This window comes from Triticum urartu, chromosome 4A, assembly GCF_056163025.1.
Source record: "Triticum urartu cultivar PI428250 chromosome 4A, HENAU_Tu73, whole genome shotgun sequence".
Lineage (NCBI taxonomy): Eukaryota > Viridiplantae > Streptophyta > Magnoliopsida > Poales > Poaceae > Triticum > Triticum urartu.
The window spans coordinates 266,179,906-266,205,895 of NC_141876.1; the positions used below are offsets into that span (position 1 = coordinate 266,179,906).

Consider the following 25,990-nt stretch of genomic DNA (forward strand, 5'->3'; position numbering starts at 1 on the left):
ATATCCGGCCCCCAACCCCGGATGTCCAACCCCTGGGATTTCAGCCTCCCGTGTTTCATCGTTTTGCCCATAACTTCCACATCCGGAGTCCAATTTTTGCGTTCTTTAGCTCGTTGAGTAGCTATTGGCATCCTCTTTCCATCTAGATAGGTTTCAACACCATTTGACTCCATCAATGTTTTCACACTTTGGCATCTTTGCCTAGGGCTCCCACCATATCATCCGCATAACCACCATTGACTTCCGCAACCTAACCCATTTTGTTCCCCATTATATTTGTGGTTGTTTGAGTTGTGATTAGAGTCTCCTAAGGTGTTTCGGCTACTTAGGGACGGTTTCTTCTTCATCAACCACCACCATAACATCCGCATAGGCTTGCCCACCATACACTTCCACCACCCCAACTTAACCCAATTTTGTTAGTGTTGCGAGTTGTGTCTCCTAAGGTTTTTCGGCTACTTAGGGACCATGCTTTCAACTCCAACACTTTGTATAGCCCATCATACCCTTCTGCCACCATAACCCATTTTGACCAGGTTTCCACCAATACTTCCGCAGCCACCATCGCTTTCCCGCTACCAACATATTGCCATTTGCCTTTGAGATTTTGAGTTTGCAATTTTTCTGTTTCCTAAGGTGTTTCGGCTACTTAGGGACGAGTCTCCATCATCTTGGTATCTACATCAAGAACACTGCCACTCATCATCGCCATGGACAGTAACCTCCATATCATCTTGGTATCGTGGTATTCCTCCATTGTATATTCCCATGCCATTGCATTCATAACCCCTAGCCCATTTTGCGTCACTTGCCTATCAAGACTAGCCATATGTGTATTGCAGCCAACATTACTAGTGCACATTAGGGATCATCGATCTACACCTTGCATTGCATACATACTATACCATATCGGTATCATTTTGGTATCATATCATCTCGTGTGCCTCAAGTTTGTTCTCGCATATACACAATTGCTATCTTGGTTTGTGCATTGTGCAAAAGTGGCCATACACATACAAAAAAAGGAATAAAGCTTTTAAGAAAAAGAGAAAGGGCAAAGAAGCTTGTAAGAAAGTGCCATAGCATCATACCACATTGCATATAAGATTTTCATATCCGATCATCTTGGATCACACCACCAGAACATACATATATAGCATACCTGGGATAGAAAGGTCATACATTTTGCATCTTATAGGTTGTGCACAAGTATCGTGTACGCCTATTGAGCAATCGTGCTAGCGTCTCTCTAGAGTTGTGCAACAAGAGCATTTTCCATGGATTCCACATTTTGAGCTCATTCCTTGGTTGCACGACCCCATTTATCTATCCGTGTGTGCGTTTCCATGTGCCATTCATTGCTATTGGTCTACTTATTTCACTTGCGAATTTGAGAACCTCTTTCAACATTATTGGCTCTTGCTAACATTTTGCATCAAATTTTTGTGCCACTATCCTCACCGAGCTCCACCATAAGCCTTATTTGTGTAGGTGTGAGAAATTGACGAGATCGGTACCAATTGTGCTATTTCCTTGTTACATCATTGAGTGATCATTGATCCATTCTCAACATCGGTCAAGGTACATTTGGTATAGTTCTTCTCTTTCTCCCACTCATATTTGCTCGAGTCTTGTGATGGATAGGCAAGGCATTTCATCTCTGGTCTTCGATAGCAACGACAGTGCGAACAACTACATCACCAAATCATCAATCTTCGATCTACAACGACAAATGCAAGGCGCACAATCAACATTGCGAGAGTGCATTGACAACCTGGCCATCAACATGCGACACTCCGAGCTACATACAAGAGACTACCTCGACAACAAGCTTTCCGCACAAAAGGAGGAGGAAGATGCAAGGATGGAGGAGATTCGGTCCTTGGTCAAGTCTACTTCCCCTTCATCATACTCAAGGAGGCGATGTTCAAATCACAAGTCTTTGGAGCGCAAAAATGATACAAGCGGAAGTCATCCATGTCTACATCTACATGGCGACCATCATCACATTTGTGATCCACATCGTCATGAAGGGCAAGTCACCTCCAAGAATCATGTGCACGACGACGGCGAACGACATCTACTACGAGCTCAAGTACAACAATGACGCCATCATCATGAAGATGCTCCACAGGCGCAAACTTACAAGTCCCAACAAGCTCTACATCAGGCTACGACCAAACTTCATGAGCACAAGAGACGACCGCGAGACAAGCACCACCAAGAGGACGCTACGACTACCACCACCACCACTGTGGCATCTTTACCAAGTGCTATCAAGGCATCTTCTCCATTGGACGTACTGCATCTTTGCCTACTTCCCATGAGTTCGCCTACATCGACATCTTCAACAACAAGGAGACCACCTACGAGCGAGGGCGACACTTCCATCTTCGGAAGCCCCTCAAGGAAGATGGCCGAGCATGGGAATTTCCCTTCGGTCATGGAGACGAGCTATGAGGTGCCACATCATATGGTCCTCCAACAACAAGACGGCGACAAGAAGGATGAGCATGGGACTATCCCTTCAACCAAGGCGGCGATAGGAGTTGAGCATGGAGACATTTGAACCAACATCTCTCCGACACCCACATGTGACGAGATGCCCCAATTCCCATGTGAGGAGAGCCACCCCACCATGAGTGATATGAGTGACTCCACCATATGTGATACTGAGTGCATTTCCTATGACAGGATGAGTGTGACAACCACTTGCCCCACACTTGAGAGCATTCCACACATCCTATGTGAGGTTGAGAGCCATTTGAATGACTCCACCAACCATATGAGTGAGAGCATCATACCGAGAGTGAGTGAGCCACAACACTTACTGAGTGATGTAGTTGACACGGCATGTGAGGCCACTATGATTTCTAATGACTTAACCTCTACTCCGAGTGTGTCTTCTTCTTTGGTGCCAGGTCTCCAACATCACGACATGCCTATCCTCGACGAGTCCATACCTCAAATGGAGACAATGATGGCCATGGTGGACGATGATGCACCCCCACATGGTTCCATCAAGATGAAGATGACAATGAGTGGATCTTCGACACCTCACCTACAACACATGAGCAATGCTCCAAAGGTAACATAGGTGATGGTGCTTCTATGGTCCCACTAGTGGACTCTCTTGACATCGATTGCTCCCATGATGTTGATCACCCTATGAATTCATCACATACTATGTCTTGTTTCGATATGCCACCCATTTATGATGAATATGATGATGAGCATGTTGAATTGCCTACTTGTGATGCTATGCTCCATAGTATATCATGTGAAAATTCTATTGGTCATGTCATGTTTGACAATCCATTAAACTTGTCATATGCTATGAGTGAGATCTCCCATATTGCATCATTTCAATCTCAACATAGTAACTATGCATGCCCCATTAAAATAAATCCCATTTGCACTTATGGCATAGATGATGAGATGATGGTCATTGGCTTTTGTTTTTCATGCGATGATATTGCTATGCTTCCTTTACATGATTTGCGCAATTCATCTACTATGGCATTCCATGATCACATTGTTCCAAATATGCATTGTTTTGGATGTTGTCAATATTCTCCGTGTAATGTTTCCATTAATGCTCATGAGGAGACCCCCATAGTTTCCTCATACATATTAGGAGATTCTGATGCATTCCATACTTTGCATGATTCCCATAATTACGTGCACCATATGCATTCCATGAATAACAATGCTCTACATATTTCTCGTGATGCATTACACAATTTGAGTCTCCATTATTCTATACATAATAACAAACCTCTCATGATGGATGGCATGCTTCTATATCACGCATCTCATTTATTTGAGCATTGGAGTTTTTGTGCTAACCAACACATGCACGTGCGCATCATGATGGATGATGTGTACATATACCACGCACACACAATTTTCCCTTTGTCTTTGTTTTGTGTAGGTACTCACGTATACTCTTCAACCTACCAATCCCAATAGTTGAGAAACGAGCTCTTGAGAACAAGGATGACTTGGGATCACGTGGACTACCCTTACCACCAATCCCTTCGCGCAAGGACTACGCACATCTCTTTTACTTGGTTCTCACACAGCTATGGGCTATATATATCACTTGTTACTTTATGCCCAGTGTATCTTGTTCACTTTGCATGTTATGCATCTTTACATGATTTTGCCATGCAATTGTGACCCTTGCTTGCATCTACCCATGATTCACAATTATGATACTCCTATGTGTATTTGCATGTTTGGTGGAGATCCTTGTTACAATTACCATGTTTTCCTTATGCCACATGCTATTGATGCTTGTTGTGTAGGGAGAGTCATGATGTTCCATTCCTATTTACATAGGACTTCTTGCCAACACCATGAACCTACTTTGCTCATATCTTCCTTTCATGCTTGTGCTATGTCATGTGAATTATTCATGCACACTATTTGCACCCATGACATGCTTGCCATGATCTCTTCTAGTACGTTGCATATTCGCACTACTAGCTTGATTGACTTGATCACTATGAAATGCTCCCTTGTCCTTTCTTATGATGTGCATGATGCCTACACTTGTTGGGTATCACACCACATGAATGCTAGGTTTTGCTTTTCCGCTAACCTCATATGTTTTTTCTGAGTGGTTGTCATGTTCTTTCGTTTTGAAGGATTCACAAGGCGGTACGATCACGAGACATTTTGGTTATGTGAAGGCATACATGATGTGCAACTCCAACATCCTCGATAAACTCATAAAGGTGAACTCCTTCCTTTGAGCCATCTTCAAATAAGCATATTGGATGGGTCACTCTTTCATTGTTGTTTCCTTCTTCTTGTCTACATGATACACATATTGGAGGGAGGACTGACATTGGAGATGGACCCAATGGACCTTCACCTTGAGGAATGCCACGGCATCGAGCTATGGTACAACACCACCCATAACAAATTTGCATCTTATGCATGGATTGACCCACATTATGATTGCCTTGTTGCATCTATTTCTATGTCATCCATGATATACGAGCTTGTGCACTTTCTTAGCAAATTTGTTGTGATCTTTCTTGATGGCATATTCATACATCATGATCATATTGCCTACCATCAATTGCATGATAAGTTATTCATATTGAGCATCCATTGCCATATTCATGCTATTGATAAACCTTCTCACTATGACATCATTTTGCACCGTGGTTGCATTGATCACATTCACAACACCTTTGTGCACAAGATAAATGAATTTGCTCCCATGAATTCTTTGCATACCATTTCATATCTTTTGGATAAGCTTCATGCACCTTTTCAGGATCAATCTTGTCGCACAGACTCATTCCTACATGATGGATACTTTGTGTGCGCTAACCATTATATTTCCGAGTGTCGCTTGTGTTTGCTCTTTTTGCATGTGCACCACTCCAGAGACATCTTGGAGTACTTGGAATGCGCCATGTCTTCCAATCCATCCAACTACAAGTCCGTTCATGATAACCGTTTCCATGATGATGAGGTTTTCGATCCGAGGTCAGATCTTTCCCAAGGGAGGGGAGATGATGCGGAGCATCCTACGATCATCCCCATGTACACTCAAGCATACACCTTTGGACCTAAGGTGAACTCGCTCCGTTCTGAATCTTCCCTTTCCGCATGTAAGACATGGATGCTACTTCAAGCGTGGACCTTCTGCATACTCAGGTACACCCGAGGAGACCATGGAGAACCAAGGAACCAAGGTCAAGCGTGTGCGGAAACAAAGGAAGGATAAGGAAGAAGAGTCTGCTGCCACAGCAGCCGGACATCTAGCCCCTTCGCCTAGATATCCGGCCCCACCTATCCAGAGAGCACAGGAGCGGGCAAGTCTAGCCCGGACATCCGGGCAGAGGCCCGCACATCCGGATCCTCGCGAGCCGCCGGACATCCGGCCCCCAGCCTGGACATCCGGCTTCCCTACGCAGTTGCGGGCCGAGAGCCCATGTAAACTGTCTCCCACTTACCCCTTTGTGTCCCTAGACTATATATACTCCCCGCCTCCTCCTAGTTGGGGTTAGCATTGGTTTAGCTCATTTAAAGATAGAACTTTGCTCATCCATACAGATCTACTCCTTGAGAGAGACCGCGGCCCCTCTTTGTAGAAGATCTAGGTTGGATTCAAGACCTCCTCACGGAGAAGACCCCCCATCAAGACCTCCTCACGGAGAAGAACCGGTTACCCTTTGTATCGCCCCATGTTGAGTTTGGATCATGTGATCTCTATGTGTACTCGGATCTAGCATATGTGTGATTGTTCTTGTTGGTTTGAGTGATTCTCTCGTGTTTCCCCTCGTGTTTCCCTTCGTGTTTCCCCTCGTGTTCTTCGCGGGATCCGCTCCTTTCGTGAAATATCGGCCATCTAGGGTTCCACCCTACATCAGTTAGGGTTGGTTTCAGACCCCTCCTCCAAGGGCCACGAAATTCCCCCTCTCGCCTCCATATATACAGCCCTTAGGGCATCATTTAGCTGCAAGTTTGCGTGCTTTGTTTGTGTTCAACGACCATACAAAGGCGTCACAGAACCCCACCTTGATTAATAAATCTTTCCTCTTATATTTGCAATATCCAGATTGCAATATTAGTTTCTTGCTTGTTCTTCATTTGCCTGCAGTTGGTTTAGCAGTTGCTAAGGCACGACGTCTTCGCAGGTTCGTAGTCGGATCATCAAAGTTGACTTCATCAAAAACGATAGCCACCATATCATTGAAAGACGGGACACCATTGACTCTATCATTCAGGAGCCATGTAGTGCGTCTCATGTTCAGAATCATCTCCACCGTGTTCTTCACGCGTAATAAGACCGAAAGTCTCCTCATCATAGTCACTAGCGGACTCATACCCACCATCCTCAGTAGCAATCAGCACACACTCATATTTGCATTCTCTTGCATAATGACCCCTTCCCTTATGACGAAGACAAATAATATCACTTGTGTGCCCCTGTTGATGCCATGGAAGAAGAAGAGCTCTGTGCAAGTCCGGCAGGTGTGCTCTTAGCAGATAGTGGTGGTTGTGCCTTCTTTCTTGTATCACGGCTGGAGGTGGCACCTGATGGAGGTGCTGGTGTAGTGGAAGTAGAAGTTGCACGCGGTGTCCATGATGAAGGTCGACCTGCAGAAAAGTTAGTTTGCACCAATGCTTGTCGATCCTGCACTTCACGTTCAACTTTACAAGCAAGATGGAATAAACGAGTGATATTATTATACTCCTTATACTCTAGAATGGTCTGAATCTCTCTATTTAATCCACCCATAAAACGGGCAAGCATAGCTTCATTCTCCTCAACAATACCACATCTAATCATGCAAGTTTGTAATTCCTGATAATATTCTTCTACAAAAAAATTCCTTGTCTTAAGCGCTACAATTTTTGAAGTAATTCACGTTGATAATATGGTGGAATCCAACGAGTACACATAGCAGTTTTCAAAGCAGCCAAGTAGCTGGAATAGGATATAATCTACAATGTTCAGACCACCAAACAGATACAAAATTAGTGAAAGCATAAACAGCAGCAGGAACACATCGCTCATCAGGATATTGTAAACATGTAAAACATTGTTCAGTTTCTAACTCCCAGGTAAGATATATATCAGGAACATATCTACCCTAAAATGGTGGAATATTCAATTTTAGTTTAGGAAGATGGTCATGATCTCGTACCTCAGGTGTTCGTGTAGCCCTACCGTTGCGATGATATGCATGAGGACGACCTGGTGGTGGAGGTGCTGGTGGTTGCACGTAGTTCTGATTTTGATTAACCTCATCCTCATAATGGTCCTGCACCTCTGCAGTAGCAGCAAGAGCTACAGAAGCATCAACAGCGGCACCAGAATTTTGACCAGGCTCAATGGGAACGCGCAATGCTCATCCCACTTGATTTCGTGCGATAGGTGCAGCTGGCGATGATGGTGGAAAATGCGAAAGCAATTCAGTAAACTTGTTATCGAGCTTTGTTTCGAACGTCTTCTCCATGCCATCTATCTTATCCATGGCCGCTTCAAATTTGTTTAGCACATCTTGCACCTATCCACTCATCATTTGCTGAAACTTATCATGAAGCTCCTTGTTCATCAAGTTTTCGCAGTCAATCTTGTCGGCTTGTGATCCTGCCATGGTTAGCAGCAATAGAAACACACAAGAATATGATCCTATAGACTACTAACAAGTGGTGGTGGTGGGTGTCACAAATCCGTCAAGCAAATCTCAAATTCTTACCAGTTCTTACCCAACATCAGGCGGTGATCGGCAACTGCTATAGTCAAAACTCTCAAAGCTTGGATAGAGCGATTACCAGGGAGAGTCAAATGCACGGCGTAGATTTATGTGGAGCTAGGAAGGCTTATAATATGGTAGCAAAAAGATCAGCAATAATCAATTCAGAGATGCAAAGTTGAATAAATGCTCAACGACGATACTGTGCTGGTCCTCGGCTATACCGTGCTATAGACGCGAGCCTAGAACAGTAACAAAATCACGGCACTGCACGTAAACAAGGGAAAATCGCACTCTGGATTTTTTTTGTGCTCCTCATTTTTTTGCGAAAAATCACTATAATGGCGAATGTCTCAAAACTCTTCCCTCGTCAAAATGACAGGATGGGCACGGAATTTTTTTTGACAATTTTTTTTGGAAATCTAGGCAGTGACGATGAAAAAGTGCGACAAAAATTCACTATGATGGCGAGTGTCTCAAAAGACTCAGAAAAGCTTAAAAATATGATAGGGAAAAAATATTTTCACTCACCAAAATTTTGGCCTAAAAACTGCCCGGGGGTCTCCAAACACTTTTTTTGAAACCTACTCAGGCAAGGAAACACGAATCAGAAATTAGATGGATCTCGAAAACAAACCTAATATGAAAGGAACTCGGATTGGTGGTGGATATATGGTGGTAAGATATGGCAGCTGTGGTGGTAGTGGTGGTGGTATATGGATATTGATCGGTGGTGGTATATGGATACAGATTGGTGGTGGTATATGGATACGGATTCAGAGCGGTGGCAGATAAGCGGTGGTGGTAGATGGCAGGGGCGATGATGATGGTGCGGTTGCGACGTGATCACTTATGACCATAACTCGAAACTCAAAAAGAGTAGACGCTAAGACCAGCAACTTGACACGATGATGCAACGGCAAATTCAACAAAGCAAAATACTGAAAATACTATGCGAAGGCTCAGACTGGTTCAGATAGGATGAGCTAACCCTAATTTTTTTTGGCTTTTTTGTGGACTATAGGTATGAAGAACAGACTCGAACTAAACTACGAAAAACTGTAAAATCACACCGAGCAACCTGCAAATCTGATATCACTTGATAGAGGCGAAGGTGTCCTGATGTTTCGATGAGATGGTGGCTATTGTTTTCTGTGGGAGTCAACCTTGACGATCCGACTACGAACGTGCAAGACGTCGCGCCTTAACAATCGCTAAACCAACTTTCGAGGGGTTATTGACCACGCCGGAGCACGATCAACTTGACCACGAGGGTCTGTTTCCTGTGAGCAAACGAAGAACAAGCAAGAAACTGAAATTGCAATCAGGATATTGCGAATATAAGAGGAAAGCTTTATTACTGAAGGTGGGGTTCTATGACGCCTTTGTCTGGTCGTTGAACACAAACGAAGTACGCAAAGATGCAGCTATGGCGAACTTTTAATCTAAACAAAACCCAGAGTCTAAACGATGCTCTAAGGGTTGTATATACTGAGGAGAGAGGGGGGAATTTCGTGGCCCTTGGAGGAGGGGTCTGAAACCAAACCTAACTCTTGTTTCCCCACACATACGGACTCTAAAAATAGCCTATAATCAAGTATTTCGAAATTACATGGGCCTGGCCCAAAAATAAGGTGACACAGCAGCTATAATACCCTCTGGACGAAATTTATGAAGTGGCATCTTGTATATTTTGTCCACGGCTTCATGCACTCATTATGGTGGCTTCAAAGTCTTGGAATCATCACTTATAACTCCGTTCTTGTTCCCCTTGCGCATGCCATCATATCCATGCTTGAACTTTCTCCAAGGTTCATCTTTCCTGTCCAAGCTAGGCCCTTCATTTGTAAGCAAAACAAATGTATCCAATTTAGGCAGCATCATATTCTCATGAACATTAGAATCATTACTAAGAAACAAAAGTACCTGGTAATTCAGTTAGCATGCGTGAGCTCTAGTCATTAGTCCATTATGTATAGCAGCAGGGGCTATGGTTGTAACAATGGTATTGATGCCCTCATCAAGTCCCTTATCAGGCCCCGACCTATATGGTACCAGCTACTGATATCCTGAACAGTGAGCATATATAAGCCATGGGATGAAACTAACCTCGATGGAAAACAACAGTCGTTCCCAAAATTGTCCTGTGCAGGTACATCGAGAAGCATGTTAAGCACAATAGGCTAAACATCAACCAAAATTATCCATGACAGACAAAATAATCTCCAAAAGATAGCTTCAGTGTGCAGGTTCAAGCACGCTAGTAAAACAAAACAAGTGGAAAGGTGTGTTAACTACAACAGGCCTAACATTTAACAACAAGCAAAATAGTCATTCAAACTGGTATTGTGCCGGTCTAAGTACATTGGTTATTGTTAAATAAAAATGGAAAGGCGTTTTAACTACAAGATGCAACAACCAAATGTAGTCATTCATAGTGGAATTGTTGAAACTGGTAGTGATGAAATTGAACTGCACGGTTCATACTTGCACATATAGAACATCACGTTGTGAATAACTCGAATAAACAAGGCATACTACGAACAACCAAATATAGCATTTGAAACTGGACATGTGCTAACTACAAACAACCAAACAATCAAAAAACTTTAAAATATGCATATGCTAGCTATAACAGGCTTAACAACAAGCAAATATATGCATTCCTATCGGTATGTTAAAAACTGGATTGATGAAATGTACTGCACAGTAAATAATTGCACATAGAGCATCACATTGTGAACAACTGAAATAAACAAGGCATACTGCAAACAACCAGATATACCAATTAAAACCGGACATATTCACACTACACTACAAAAGGGACTTCATGTGGAGCATCCCAAGGCCATCCCCATGGAACTACCTACGTCACCGATGACACCACTTGGACCAATGACAAGAGCACGAGCAAAGGCTATCGAAGATAAGGTGAACTCGCTCCTTTCAGAACTACCACTTTCTATGCATGAGACATGGCTGCTACCTCAAGTGGAAACACTATGTGTGATCAGGTACTTGAAGGAGAGCCATGGAACAACTAAATTCAACGGATAAGACGATGAGGACACCGAGTGCCAAGGACGAGAAGAAGGGCTGCCACGAAAGCTACATCCATCGGACGACCGGTCGGGACCAGACGTCTGGCGTCTGAAGCCCCAGCCGAGCTACAACGAGCGAGCGAACGAACGGCCCGGACCGGACGACCGGTGTCTCCCCACTTGAGCCAAACGAGCGGATGTCCGACGCCACTGGACGACTGGCGACCGGACGACCGGCCACTCCCGGAAATCCGATACCTCAGCAACCGAGCCAGCACCGGCGGAAGCCCGGAAGCCACTGGACGTCCGGCCGCCCATGAGTCAGCGGACGACCGCTACACACCGGACGTCCGGTACCAGTCTGCGCACAGGATCGGGCCCGAGGCCCATGTACCCCTTCACTTCGACCCCATTTGCACTAAGACTATAAATAGACCTCCTCCTCCTTCTAGTTAGGGTTAGCATTGGTTTAGCTCATTTGAGATAGAGCTTTGCTCATCCATACGGATCTACTCCTTGAGAGAGACCGCGGCCCCTCTTCGGAGAAGATCCATGTTGGATTCAAGACCTCCTTCATGGAGAAGACCCCCAGCAAGACCTCCTTTGGAGACAAACCGGTTACCCTTTGTATTGTCCCGTGTTTGACTTTGGATCGTGTGATCTCTGTGTGTACTTGGATCTAGTATATGTCTGACCGTTCTTGTTGGTTTGACTGATTCTCTTGTGTTTCCCCTCGTGTTTCCCCTCATGTTCTTCGCGAGATCCACTCCTTTCGTAAAAGATCAGCCACCTAGGGTTCCACCCTACATCATCTTGGTATCATGAACCAGGTTGATCACGATTTCGGAGCCTCCCCGTTGTGTTTTCTAGCTTAATTTTGTTGATTTTGTCCATAATTCGAAAATTCCCACAAAGATAGCCCCCCAATTGTTTTTGTGATTTGTTGGTGTGATGAAGTTTTGTTGGATTTGATCCATGGATTTGCTTTGCCACGAGTGGATCTAGCTTTTCACCATCATCTCCACCATTTGCATCCACAAAATCAATCGAATTTGACCATTTTTGCCACATCCACCACGAACCCTAGTTGTTCATCACGAGCCCGAAGCTGCCTAGGCACTGGACATCCGCCAGTCACTAGACGTCCGATGACCGGACGACCGCTCCACCACCGAACGTCCGACATTCCCTGAAGAAACTGAAAAATTTCAGTTCAGCCACCACCATCGTTTCACTCCCACTTCCGCATATGCAACCCAACACCACACTCGCTTTCCGCAACCACCATTGCTTACTTGCTTCGCACTCCGACACATTTTTGCCACATTTTGTCTTGAGAATTTGAGTTGCGGTCCCATGTCCTATTGTGTTTTGGCTATTTAGGTACGGTTCGACATCAACATCACCGCCGCTCATCTTCGCCACGGATTCGTCATTGACAATGACCACCTCACCATTTTTGACACCGTCAACCGTTTCTTGCTTACAAACAACCAACATCAAACAGTAACCTCATCTTGTTATCAGATATCTCGTTCTTGCCCAATTTTGCGTATCTTACCCATCGAGACTAGCTTTTGATTATTGTTGGCAACGTCACTTGTGCACATTAGTGACCATACTTCCCATAGCATACATACCATATCATTGCTGCATATCTTGGTATCATCTCTTGTGTCACAAAGTTCTCATCGCATACACAATTGTGATCTAGGTTCGTGAAGCATTCATGAGAAAAGAGATCAAAAGAGAAAGATCCAAACAAGCTTTTAAGCAAAAGGGAAAGATAAACAAAGAGCTTTTAAGCAAGAACCATAGCATCATACAAGATTAAGATTGTCATACTAGATCATCTTGGATCATATCATCATAATACCATACATAGAGCATACTTGGGATAGAAGTCGTTGCATTTTTGCTTAGTAGGTTGTGCACAAGTCTTGTATCAGCCTATTGTGCAATCGCACTAGCGTCTCTCTAGTGTTGTGCAACAAGAGCATTTTCGTGGATTCCACATTTTGGATCATCCTTGGTTGCACGACCCCATTTATCTCTCCGTGTGTGAGTTTCCGTGTACCATATTTTGCTATTGGTCTACTTCTTGCATTGCAAACTTGCGAATCTTTTCCAACATTATTGAAGCTCACTAACAATTTCATCAAATTTTGTGCCACCATCCTAACCGAGCTCCACCATAAGCTTTTACTTGTGTAGGTGTGAGAAACCGACAAGAATTGGTACCAATTGTGATATTTCCTTGTTCCACATTGAGTGATCGTTGATCCATCTTCAACATCGGTCAAGGTACATTTGGTATAAGTTCTTCTCTTTCTCCCACTCACATATTTGTTTGGAATGATGGATAGGCCGAGTACTTCTACCAACCCACTCTTCATCCAGGAAAACGACTACGTGTCTTCCTACGTCACCAAGAGCCACCTCTTTGGTGCACAACGTGCTTTGCATCAAGAGCAACAAGCAATGAGTGAACGCATCGACAACCTCGCCACCGACTTGCAACTATCAGAGCAACGTACAAGAGACTATTTCGACAACAAGCTCGACGACCACAAGCAAGAGAATGATGCAAGAATGGACGAGATGACTTCAAGTATGCTAAGAATGCAGAACGTCAAGTGCAAGATGACTTCAAGTATGCCAAGTTCTCATCCAAGTCCTATGGCTTCTCCAACAACCTAGCTTCAACGACTCCAACAACTTCTTCCTCAACCAAACCATCTACAAGCAACAATGACAAGTCGAGTTATAAGAAAACTTCGACAAATCCAAGTCACCCTCCTACTACAAGCAACTTAAAGCCGAGAGCTGCATCATCTTCTACCCCAACTGATGAGACCGTCAAGACAAGTTCCTTCAAATGCTTCACATGCGGAGGCCGAGGCCATAAGTCCTTTGAGTGTACCAACAAGCGAACCATGATCCTAAATGGCGATCGTACATACGACTCCATGCATGAAGGAAAAATGGAAGCCCTTGAGCAAGTGGCCATGCACTGGCAAGTGAATGAAGATGAAGAGGAACAAGTCTTTTGTGATGAAGATTCAACCCTCGCTCTCGTTGTCTCCGAGGTCTTGACTCTTCAACATCAACAAGAAGAAGACCAAAGATGGCATATCTTTCATACCAAGGCCAACATCAATGGAAGGTCCGTCAAGGTCATCATCGATGGAGGGAGTTGCCATAACTTAGCAAGTGAAGAACGATGCTCCAAGCTCCAATTTGTCAAGATGAAGCACACATATCCCTACAAAGTTCAATGGCTTAGCGACTCCGGCACTATCCAAGTCGAGCATAGAGTGCAAGTCACCTTCAAAATCGGAGCATACGAAGACACTTTGGAGTGTGATGTCGTTCCAATGACCTTTTGCCACCTTCTTCTTGGGAGACCATGGCAATTTGACCGAGGTGTCATCCACAAGGGCCGAATAAATCACTATATCTTCATGATGAAAGGAAATGAGTACGTACTTCACCCTATGTCTCCAAGCCAAGTGATCGCCGACAAGCAAACCACCCCTCGTGGAGAGAATAGTGAGAGAGCGAACCACCAAAAAGAGAGTGAGCGCCACAAGCCCAAATCGAGTGCCTCCACGGTGAGCAAAAAGAAGAACTTAGTTCTATTTGCCTCCAAAACTGAGATAAGAGAAGTGTGCGAGAACCCATCAAGTGTCATGCACTATGTCCTTTTGTGCAAGGACAAGGGACCAAAATCTAACACCTTTCACCATCTTCCTTTAGTGTTGTCTTCTCAATTGCAGGACTTCCAAGATGTTTTCCCCGACGAGCTACCTCTGGGTCTACCTCCTCTACGAGGCATCGAGCACCGAATCGACCTCATCCCTGGAGCTCCTCTTCCTAATAAGGCCCCCTACCATTTCAATCCCGAGGAAACCAAGGAGATTCAATGGCAAGTACAACAACTCATCTACAACGGCCATGTTCGAGAAAGTTTGAGCCCTTGTGCCGTACCGATAATCCTTGTTCCCAAGAAATATGGTACATATTGCATGTGTTCCGATTGCCGTCCTATCAATTCTATTACCGTGCGTTATTGTTACACTATTCCACGCCTAGATGATATGCTTGATGAGCTTAGTGGAGCTACAATTTTCTCTAAGATTGATCTTAAGAGTGGCTACTATCAAATACGTATCCAAGAAGGTGATGAATGGAAAACCGCATTTAAGACCAAATTTGGCTTATATGAATGGCTTTTTATGCCAATGGGTTTATCCGAAGCACCCGGCACTTTTCATGCGACTCATGCATTTTGTTTTTCGACCTTATATTGGTGTATTTGTTGTGGTCTACTTTGATGATATTCTTGTGTTTAGCAAATCTCTCAAAGATCATGTCACACACCTTAAGACCGTGCTACAAACTCTTAGGAAAGAGCAACTTTTTGCTAATATGGACAAATGCCTTTTCGGCGTTGACAAGCTTGTTTTCTTGGGTTTCGTTGTGTCTTCTAAGGGTGTTCATGTTGATGAATCTAAGATCAATGCTATTAAGAATTGGCCTCAACCAACCAACTTGCAACAAGTGCATGGCTTCCTTGGTTTAGCCGGTTTCTACCGTAGATTTGTGAAGGACTTTAGCACCATTGCTTCACCTTTGCATTCTTTGTGAAAGAATAATGCACCTTTTGTTTGGGGACCATCTCAAGATACCGCATTCAATGAGCTTAAGAATTTTCTTACTCATGCTCCCGTGCTTGCTTTACCCAACTTTGACAAACTGTTTGAGATTCATCGCGATGCTAGTGGTAATGGCATAGGTGGTGTGTTAATGCAAGAGAAGCACCCCATAGCTTACTTTAGTGAGAAACTTTTTGGAGCGCAACTCAATTACCCTATCTATGACAAAGAGGTATATGCTTTAGTGCAAGTTTTGCATGAATGGGAACATTTATCATCCATACCGACCATGAAACACTTAAATACCTTAAGGCTCAAACTAAGTTGAACAAGCGTCACGCTAAATGGAGGTGAATTCATTTAGTCATTTCCCTATATAATCAAGTACATTAAAGGTAAGGAAAATGTTGTAGCGGACGCTCTTTCCCGGATATGCATGCTTGTTACTCAACTTGAATTGGATGTCATTGGCTTTGAGCACATAAAAGACTTGTATGCGCATGATCCTACTTTTGCTATTCCTTATGCCAAATGTTTGACGCATACATCTTGGGAACGCTATTACATCAAAGATGGTTACCTTATGAGAGCTAACAAACTATGCATCCCCGAGTCTTCTCTTCGTTTGTTACTTTTGCAAGAATCTCATGGAGGATGACTAATGGGTCACTTTAGACACGACAAGACATTTGCTATGCTCTCCAAGAACTATCATTGGCCCAAGATGTTCCACGACGTCAACCGCTTCACCAACCAATGCACTACATGTCGCAAAGCTAAGTCTAAAGCTCAATTGATGTAGCATGGAAACCCTAGGGGCCGATCTTTCACGAAAGGAGTAGATCCCGCGATGAACACGAAGAACACGAGGGGAAACACGAGGAGAAATCACAAAGGGGCACAAAGAGAAACATTCAAACCAACAAGATTAAGTCACACATGTGCTAGATCCATGAACACAAAAGGAGATACAAGATCCACGATCAACAAGGGATGATACAAATGGTAACCGGTCTTCTCCATGAGGAGGTCATGAATCCACAAGGGGACCTTCCCATGAGGGGTCTTGAATCCAAGGTGGATCTTCTCCGAAGAGGGGTCGCGGTCTCTCTCAAGGAGTGGATCCGTATGGATGAGTGAAGCTCTATCTCTCAAATGATCTATCACAACGCTAACCCTAAAATGTAGGTAGGAGGAGAGTATATATAGTCTAGCGGGCGAAAGGGTACATGGGCCTCAGCCCTTTACTGTGCACAGACAAACGGGGCCGGACGTCCGGGCGTCGGGCCAGATGTCCGGGCCTTCGAGAGGAGCCAGATGTCCGGGGCTGGGGCCGGATGTCCGGGCTGACGGGGCGTCTGTTCTGTCCTCTGGATCGGTGGTGTCCGGATATCCGGGCGGGAGGCCGGATTTCTTGGTCGGGGCCGGATGTCCAGGCCCTGTAGGCTTGGCCGCTGGTCCGTTGTTGCAGGTGACACCTCCAGGGGCCGGATGTCCGGGGTCATGGCCGGATGTCCGGGGCCTGGGAGTTGTTCTTGACTCCTTCCGTCGGTTCTCTTCATCCATGAACTTGGCGGCTTGTCTGTCTTGACGTGCATCTTCGGGAGGGTCCTCTTGGTACCTAATTATGCACAACATCTCGGACTAAGGTAGTAGCCATGTCTCGAGAGGATCATATGTAATATCACTAAGGAGAGAAGTCACCTCGGTCTCGAGAGCTCTAGCTCTAGCTCGAGTCATAGGTCCTCTTGGCACTTCGTGAGATGATGGTAGGTCCATGGGCATGACCGTAGGATGCTCCGCATCATCTCCCCTCCCTTGGGCAAGATCCGACCTCGGATCGAAATCCTTATCACCATGGTAGGGCGAGAGATCCTTGACGTTGAAGATGTCACTCATGGAAAGGAGTCGGTATTTGTCGTTGTGGACCGTTTCTCCAAGATGGCACATTTCACTCCTTGCAACAAGATAGACAATGCTTCACATATTGCAAACCTCTTTTGTAGGGACATATTGTGTCTACAGGGAGTGCCAAAGACTATCGTTTCAGACCGTGACGTGAAGTTCCTAAGCTACTTTTGGAAGACCCTATGCGCCAAGCTCGGAATCAAGCTACTCTTCTCCATGGCTTACCATCCTCAGACCGACGGCCAAACGGAGGTGACCAACCTCACACTCTCCTCTCTACTTCGAGTACTCATCAAGAAGAACATCAAGGAGTGGGAGGAGTGTCTACCTATCGCCGAGTTAGCATACAATCGAGCAAAACACTCAACAACCGACCACTCCTCCTTCGAGGTCATCTACGGATTCAACCCATTGTCACCATTGGACATTCTTCGTCTACCACTACAAGAGCGCATCAATTTGGACGCAAGTGCACATGTGAACCGTCTCCAGAAGGTGCATGAAGATACAAGGCAAACCATCGAGCGCCAAGTACAACGACTTGTGGCCAAGCGCAACATCAACAAGCACCCCATGGTATTCAACATTGGAGATCTTGTGTGGATACACCTTCGCAAGGACCGTTTCCCCAACGAACGCAAGTCGAAACTTCGACCACGCGCGGATGGACCCTTCAAGGTGCTACAACACTACAACAACAACTCCTACAAGATTGACATCCCACGCGACAAGTACTTCGTGAGCGACATCTTCAACATTAAAGATCTCTCGCCCTACCATGGTGATGAGGATTTTGATCCGAGGACGGATCTTCCCCAAGGGAGGGGAGATGATGCGTAGCATCCCACGATCATCTCCATGGACACACCTACACCTCCAACGACACCACTTGGACCAATGACAAGAGCCCGAGCCAAGGGTATCAAAGATAAGGTGAACTCAGTCCTCTCCGAACTTCCACTTTCGATGCATGAGACATGGCTACTACCTAAGTCCGAGTTGTTGTGTATGATTAGGTATCAAAAGGATCCTCCAGAAGATGCACGTGAAGATGTACAAGCCCCCAAGTTCACGAACGAAGAAAACCAACAGAAGGATTTAAGGACACCTCCCAGGCCCCGGCCATCCGGCCACGACCCCGGACGACCGGCCCCTGGAGCCTCACCCACCACAGCTGCTCAGCCGCCAGAGACTACAGGCACCGGACATCCGACCTCGCCAGCCCGGACATCCGGCCCTTCCCGTGCCACTGGATATTCGGCCTCCAGCCCGGAAATCTGGACCCCTCCGAACCCGAGAGCAATAAACCGGCCGCTCCAGCCTGGACATCCGGCCTCCTCAGCCCGGACATCCGGCCTCGCGTGGAGGCCCGGACATCCGGCCCGATGCCCGGACGTCCGGCCTCCCCTGTCTGCGCGCAGTGAAGGGCCTAGGCCCGTGTACCCCTTCTCATATTTCGTGTGAGAGCTTTGCTCATCCACTTGGTTACCTTCTCCTCGGAGATTTGAGCCTCCACCGGAGAATATCCCCCAAGGGGATTCAAGACCCCTTTTAGGGAAGAACTCAAGACCTCCTCACGGAGAAGACCGGCTACCCTTGTATTGTCCTTAGTTGTTCGTGGATCGTGTATCTTTGCTTATGTACTCGAGGATCTAGCACATGTGTGACTTATTCATGTTGGTTTAGTGTTTCCTCCTGTGTTTCCCCCGTGTTTTCCCTCATTCCCTTCCTCGTGTTCTTCGTATTCTTCGCGGGATCTGCTCCTTTCGTGAAAGATCAGTCGATTAGGGTTCCACCCTACATCATCTTGGTATCTAGAGCCACGTTGATCATGATTTCGGAGCCTCCCCGTTGTGTTGCTAGATTAGTTTTGTTGATTTTGTTCCTAATTCAAAAATTCCCCACAAAAATAGCCTCAATTTTTTTGTGATTTGTTGGTGAGATGAAGTTTTGTTGGATTTGATCCGCAGATTTCGTGTGTTGCAGGTAGATCTAGCTTTCCATCCACTTTTCCCTAATTTCCATCCACAAATTTCTCCGAATTTTGCCCGGATTAGACCTCTCCACACGATGTTCATCACATTCGTCCCCGGATCTCGAGCCCAGACATCCGGCAATCAGGCCCGGACATCCGGCCCGTGGCAGCACCACTTCCTCTCCACCGCCAGTTTTCTGCCCATTTTTCGCCAAATTTTGTTCTGGTTCCCACATATACTTCCGCATACCTCCACCACTTCCGCATAGCACAACCATATACCACATACACAACCACCGCTTACCAACTCCAACTCCGATAATTTTGGTCCAATTTTGCTTTGAGAATTTGAGTTGCGATACCGTGTCCTACTTGTGTTTTGGCTATTTAGGTACGGTTCGACATCAACATCACAACCGCTCATCTTCGCCACGGACGCGTCATCAACAACGACCACCTCGACTACATGTTCGTACTCGTGCCACCATTTTGACACTTTACCGTCCGCAAGAAACGGTAACCTCACCTTGGTATTGGACATATCACTCTTGCCATTTCATTGATAGCCATCCTAGCCTTAATCCTTTGCGTTGCTTACCCATCGAGACTAGCCTTTGTGTATTGTCGGCAATGAGACTTGTGCACATTAGCGATCATACTTCCCATAGCATACATACATCATTGTTACATATCTTGGTATTATCTCTTGTGTCACAAGGTTGTCATCGCATACACAATTGCTATCTTGGTTCATCAAGCATTTCATGAGAAAAGAGCTCAAACATCAAAGAGCCAAACAAGCTTTTAAGCAAAAAGGAAAAGATAAGCAAAGAGCTTTTAAGCAAGAACCATAGCATCATACAACATTAAGATTGTCATACTCGATCATCCTGGATCATATCATAGAAACACCTTTCATAGAACATACTTGAGATAGAAGTCGTTGCATTTTTGCTTAGTAGGTTGTGCACAAGTCTTTGTATCCGCCTATTGTGCAATCGTGCTAGCGTCTCTCTAGTGTTGTGCAACAAGAGAATTTTTGTCGATTCCACATTTTGGCTCATCCTTGGTTGCAAAATCCCACTTATCTTTTTGTGTGTGTGTTTCCGTGTACCTTGTCTTGCTCGGTCTACTTGTTGCATTGCAATCTTGCTAATCTTTTCCAACATAATTGAAGCTCACTTACAATTGCATCAAATTTTGTGCCACCATCCTAACCAAGCTCCACCATAAGCTTTTACTTGTGTAGGTGTGAGAAGCCGACAAGAATTGGTACCAACTGTGCTATTTCCTTGTCCACATTGGAGTGATCATCGATCCACGTTCAACTTCGGTCAAGGTAAATTTGGTATACATTCTTCTCTTTCTACCACTCACATTTTTCTTGGAATGATGGATAGGCCAAGTACTTCTACCAACCCACTCTTCATTGAGCACGACGACGACACGAACTCCTACATCACCAAGAGCCACCTCTTTGGTGCACAACGTGCTTTGGATCAAGAGCAATAAGCAATGAGTGAACGCATCGACAACCTCACCGCCGACTTGTGACTATCTGAGCAACGTACAAGGGACTAATTCGACCATAAGCTCGACGATCACAAGAAAGAGAATGACGCAAGGATGGACGAGATTCGCGCTTTCTTGCTCAACCGCTCTTCTTCCACTTCGTCCTCTTCAGGAAGGACCCGCTCAAGTCGACACTCCGGCTTTACCCTCTCCGACTCAAGTACACCGACATCGATCACTCTACGTTGTGCCACACGCAACGATCGTCAAGCAAGCCTTAATCCTCTACGCGAAACCATCTCTCAAGAGACCCAACAACGTCAAACCCAAGAGGCTTTTGCACTAGCACGAGAACGACAACGACAACGACAACGACACCGCCAACATGAAGAGGAAGATCAAGCATGTTTACACCAAGAAGCACAAGATGTCGAGGCACAACGCCAAGAACAACAACTCCTTGAAGCTCAAGCACTTGCGGCGCAACAAGCCCTCCAAGAATCAAGTTGAGCTATAGCCAACCGAGGCCGACAAGCTCGTGAACATGAAGAAGCACTTCGCGAAGAAATTCAAGAACGAAGATTTCAAGCTTGTGTGCATCATCAAGTTCCTCAAGTTCCTCCTCGAGCTCGACAAGCTCCTCCACAAGCTCGCCAAGAACATCAAGTTCATTAAGAGCATGACGAAAATGGAAATCCTCCACAACAAGAGCAAGATGAGGTTGACAACCCTCCTCACCAAAAGGGACAAGAGCTTGACAATCATCAACAACATGGGCGTCATCATCCCTGACCCCAACACAAAGAAGAGCAATGCTACGGCAAGCTCAAGTTCACCATTGCCAAGTTCAATGGAAGCAACGATCCCGAAGAGTATCTTTCATGGGCATTGAAGGTCGACAAAATCTTCCGTTTGCACAACTATGAAGAAGAGAAGAAGATTGCAATGGCATCCCTTGAGTTCCAAGACTATGTCCTCATTTGGTGGGAACAAGTTGTCGAGCGCCGAGAGGCAAGAGGTGAACCACCCATCACTACTTGGCCACAAATGTAGGATGGAATGAGAGCATGCTTTGTGCCTACCTACTACAACCGCGACCTCTTCAAGTGTAGCGACCAGACCTCAAACAGTCCAATCTCTATGATCCGGTGTCATCCCTGGATCAGTAATGCTGACACCACACAATACTTGAAGGATTTATAACAGAGTAGCAATCAAACACTTATTACATCGAGTGTCTCAAAAGAGAACTTATTACAATAAATATGGCTTAAGGCCATCTAATAACGATAACAGCGGAAGGCTTGGAAGATAAGTGAGTCCATCAACTCCAACGGCATCACTGAGTATAGAACCACGACCTAAAACTCCTTAATCGTCGTCTAAAAAGTATGCAACATTAACGTTGCAGCTCGAAACAGGTCAGCACATGGAATATGCTGGCAATGTAACACATAGAGAATAATGGAATGAAACAGCTATTCTGTATGCATATTTGGCTGGTGGAGAGCTCTATGGTTACAATTTTGCGTAAAGCCAATTTTTCCCTACTGCAAAGGAATGAATTTATTTAACTATCATGGTGGTTGTTAAACATTGAGAATGGTTGACAGCATTCTCAATCCCAATTAATCATCATCATTAAACAAACCCATCAAAATTAATTTTTTTGAGTAACATGATGACATTCAAATGATAATCCAAGTACTAGATACTCAAGATGTCCATAACCGGGGACACGTCTAACCATGATTAGTTTATACACTCTGCAGAGGTTTGCACACTTTTCCCCACAAGTCTCGATCTCCTCCGTTGGATTTCTCGCACTACACGGTGTTTGAGAAACGGATGACCGAGACATAGTCTTTCAGAAGCGCTAGCACCTTACGATGGGTAGACCATACCACCTACATCCCCTACATCTTCTAGTCTACCACTGTAAGAGTTCGCACGACTTAGTCAACTATGCTAGAGCCCATAATAGCTTGTGGCTGCACACGGAAGTTTCTAGCATAAACAATCTCATGATCCCTTTGAGCCTGGGTGGCGGTCTGAAAAACAACAGGCAAATCCTGGAATACCCAGGTACCTCAATCCACCCAGATGTGTGTTTAAGTTGCCACCTTAAATAAACCATTAATTAACAATCTCACGTCTGTCATGGAAACACTCACCCAATCCACGTCTACTAGCATAGCATGGCATAATAAGCAAACATAGAAGTAACTCCCAAAGGTTTGATAATAAACAGGTAATAGGTACTACCTCAACTACTTCCCAAACCCACAATTTTAATTAGATCCTAATCATGCAATGTGTGAGGATTGATCTAATGCAATAAAACTGGGTAGTAGGAGGTATGATCAAAGTGTTACTTGCCTTGCTGATGATCCTGGAAACCTAGCGATTCGAAGTAACAAGCGGCGCACTCCGGGTACTCTAACGCAAACAAACAAGCATACAATAAGTACTCAGTAATGCATGGGTAAAACTCAAAATAAGAGATCTAACCAGAAAGTTCAACTTAAGAACTCTGGTTGGCAAAAAGAATCAAATCGAACGAAGCAACGAAAGACAAATGGCAAAAGAAACATGCTTCGTTTACTATTCTGGATCTAAGGAAATTTTTACAGTGGCAAAAACTTGTTTGAGTTGGTTAAACGGAAAGAGAGTTTCGAGACAAAACTCCAGGCGCTTGAATCGCCTGATTCCGATAAACGAGCGAAAAGTTAGGCTAAAACGAAAATCGGATCACAGACCACGATCAGAAAAATCACGGATTTAATCCCAGAAAAAGAAAAACGACGAACATTCGTTAAAATGTACGAACGGGGGAACACTCACTATTTAAATAAACTGGAAAAACCGATCTATTTAAAAAGAACCAAAACTAAAAAAACGAACAAAACCGTCGGAAAAACCGAATGCTTTTTTGAAAAAAAACCGTGGAGAAAAGAAAAAACTACCTCCGGCGGTCCGGGGAGGCGCGGGGCGCGGCGCGGCGGGGCGGCGCGGGGCGCAGTGGCGAGGGGCGGCGGCACGGCAAAGTCGGCGGCGGCGTGGGGCTAGGGCGGCTAGGGTTTGGGGGGGGTCTGGCTGGGCCTCCCCGGCTTATAAAGCCGGACGGGCCTGGTGTCCGGGTCGGACACGGTCCGTAGGTCGGTTGTGATTTTTTTAAAATAAAGTTACGCTCAGAAAAAAAAACAAAAGGTCCACTAAACGGACTCCAAAAATCCCGAAATAAATTTTCCCCGGCTTTTAAAATCAAGCCGCACAGGATGAACATTTATTTGGGCCTAAATGCAATTTTGAAAAACGCGCATTTTTCCTAAATTTAAATAAAATAGCAAAAAAAACCAAATAAAATCTTAATTGATTTTTTTATTAAATCCTCAATATTTCTTTATTTTGGGAAAGTCATTTTATTCCCTCTCTCATAATTTTTATAATAGAAATAATTGAAGATAAAATAAATAAAATCAAATGATCCTATTTTCAAAATTTGAGACAACTCAAATATGAAAATAACGAAATCCCCAACTCTCTCCGAGGGTCCTTGAGTTGCGTGAAATTTCTAGGATCAACCAAAATGCAATAAATATGATATGCAATGATGATCTAGTGTATAACATTCCAAATTGAAAATTTGGGATGTTACATCAAGAAACTCCAACTACTCAAGCAAGGAACCAAGAGCATTGAAGAGTACTACAAGGAGATGGAGATTGCCATGATAAGAGCCAACATCACGGAAGATGATGAGCAAACAATGGCACATTTATTGAATGGCCTCAACCATCCTATCAAGAAGATCACCGACTTCCTACCATACTCGAACCTCATCGAGCTAGTACATCAAGCTACCAAAGCGGAACATCAAGTGCAAGATGATTACAAGTATGCCAAGTTCTCATCCAAGTCATACGGCTTCTCCAACACCCAAGCTTCAACGACTCCAACACCATCTACCACGCCTTCTACAAGCAACGTCGACAAGTCGAGTTCCCAGAAAGCTTCATCAACTCCAAGTCATCCTCCTACTACAAGCAACTTCAAGCCGAGAGCTTCATCATCATCCAATCCAACCGATGAGACCGTCAAGATGAGTTCCTTCAAATGCTTCACATGTAGAGGCCGATGCCACAAGTCCAATGAGTGCACCAACAAGCGGACAATGATCCTGAACGATGACGGCACCTATGACTCGATGAGTGAAGGAGAAATGGACGCTCTTGAGCAAGTCTCCATGCACCGGCAAGTGAACGATGAAGAGGAACAAGTCTTTTGCGATGAAGATTCAAGTCCCGCTCTTGTTGTCTCCAAGGTCTTAACTCTCCAACATCACCAAGAAGAAGACCAAAGATGCCACATATTCCACACCAGGGCCGACATCAATGGAAGATCCGTCAAGGTCATCATCGATGGAGGGAGTTGTCATAATCTCGCAAGTGAAGAACTTTGCTGCAAGCTCCAATTGCCCAAGAGGAAGCACCCACATCCATACAAAGTGCAATGGCTTAGGGACTCCGGCACTATCCAAGTCGACCATCGAGTACAAGTCTCCTTCAAAATTGGCACCTACGAAGACAACTTAGAGTGCAACGTCGTTCCAATGACCGTTTTTCGTGGACGCCCATGGCAATTTGATAGAGGAGTCATCCACAACGG

General features: G+C 44.9%; 1 pseudogene; it reads left to right on the forward strand.

The window, feature by feature from the left end:
* The first annotated feature begins 1,991 nt into the window (after positions 1-1,991).
* Positions 1,992-25,990, forward strand: part of LOC147975558 (uncharacterized) — a 67,765-nt pseudogene continuing 43,766 nt past the window's right edge.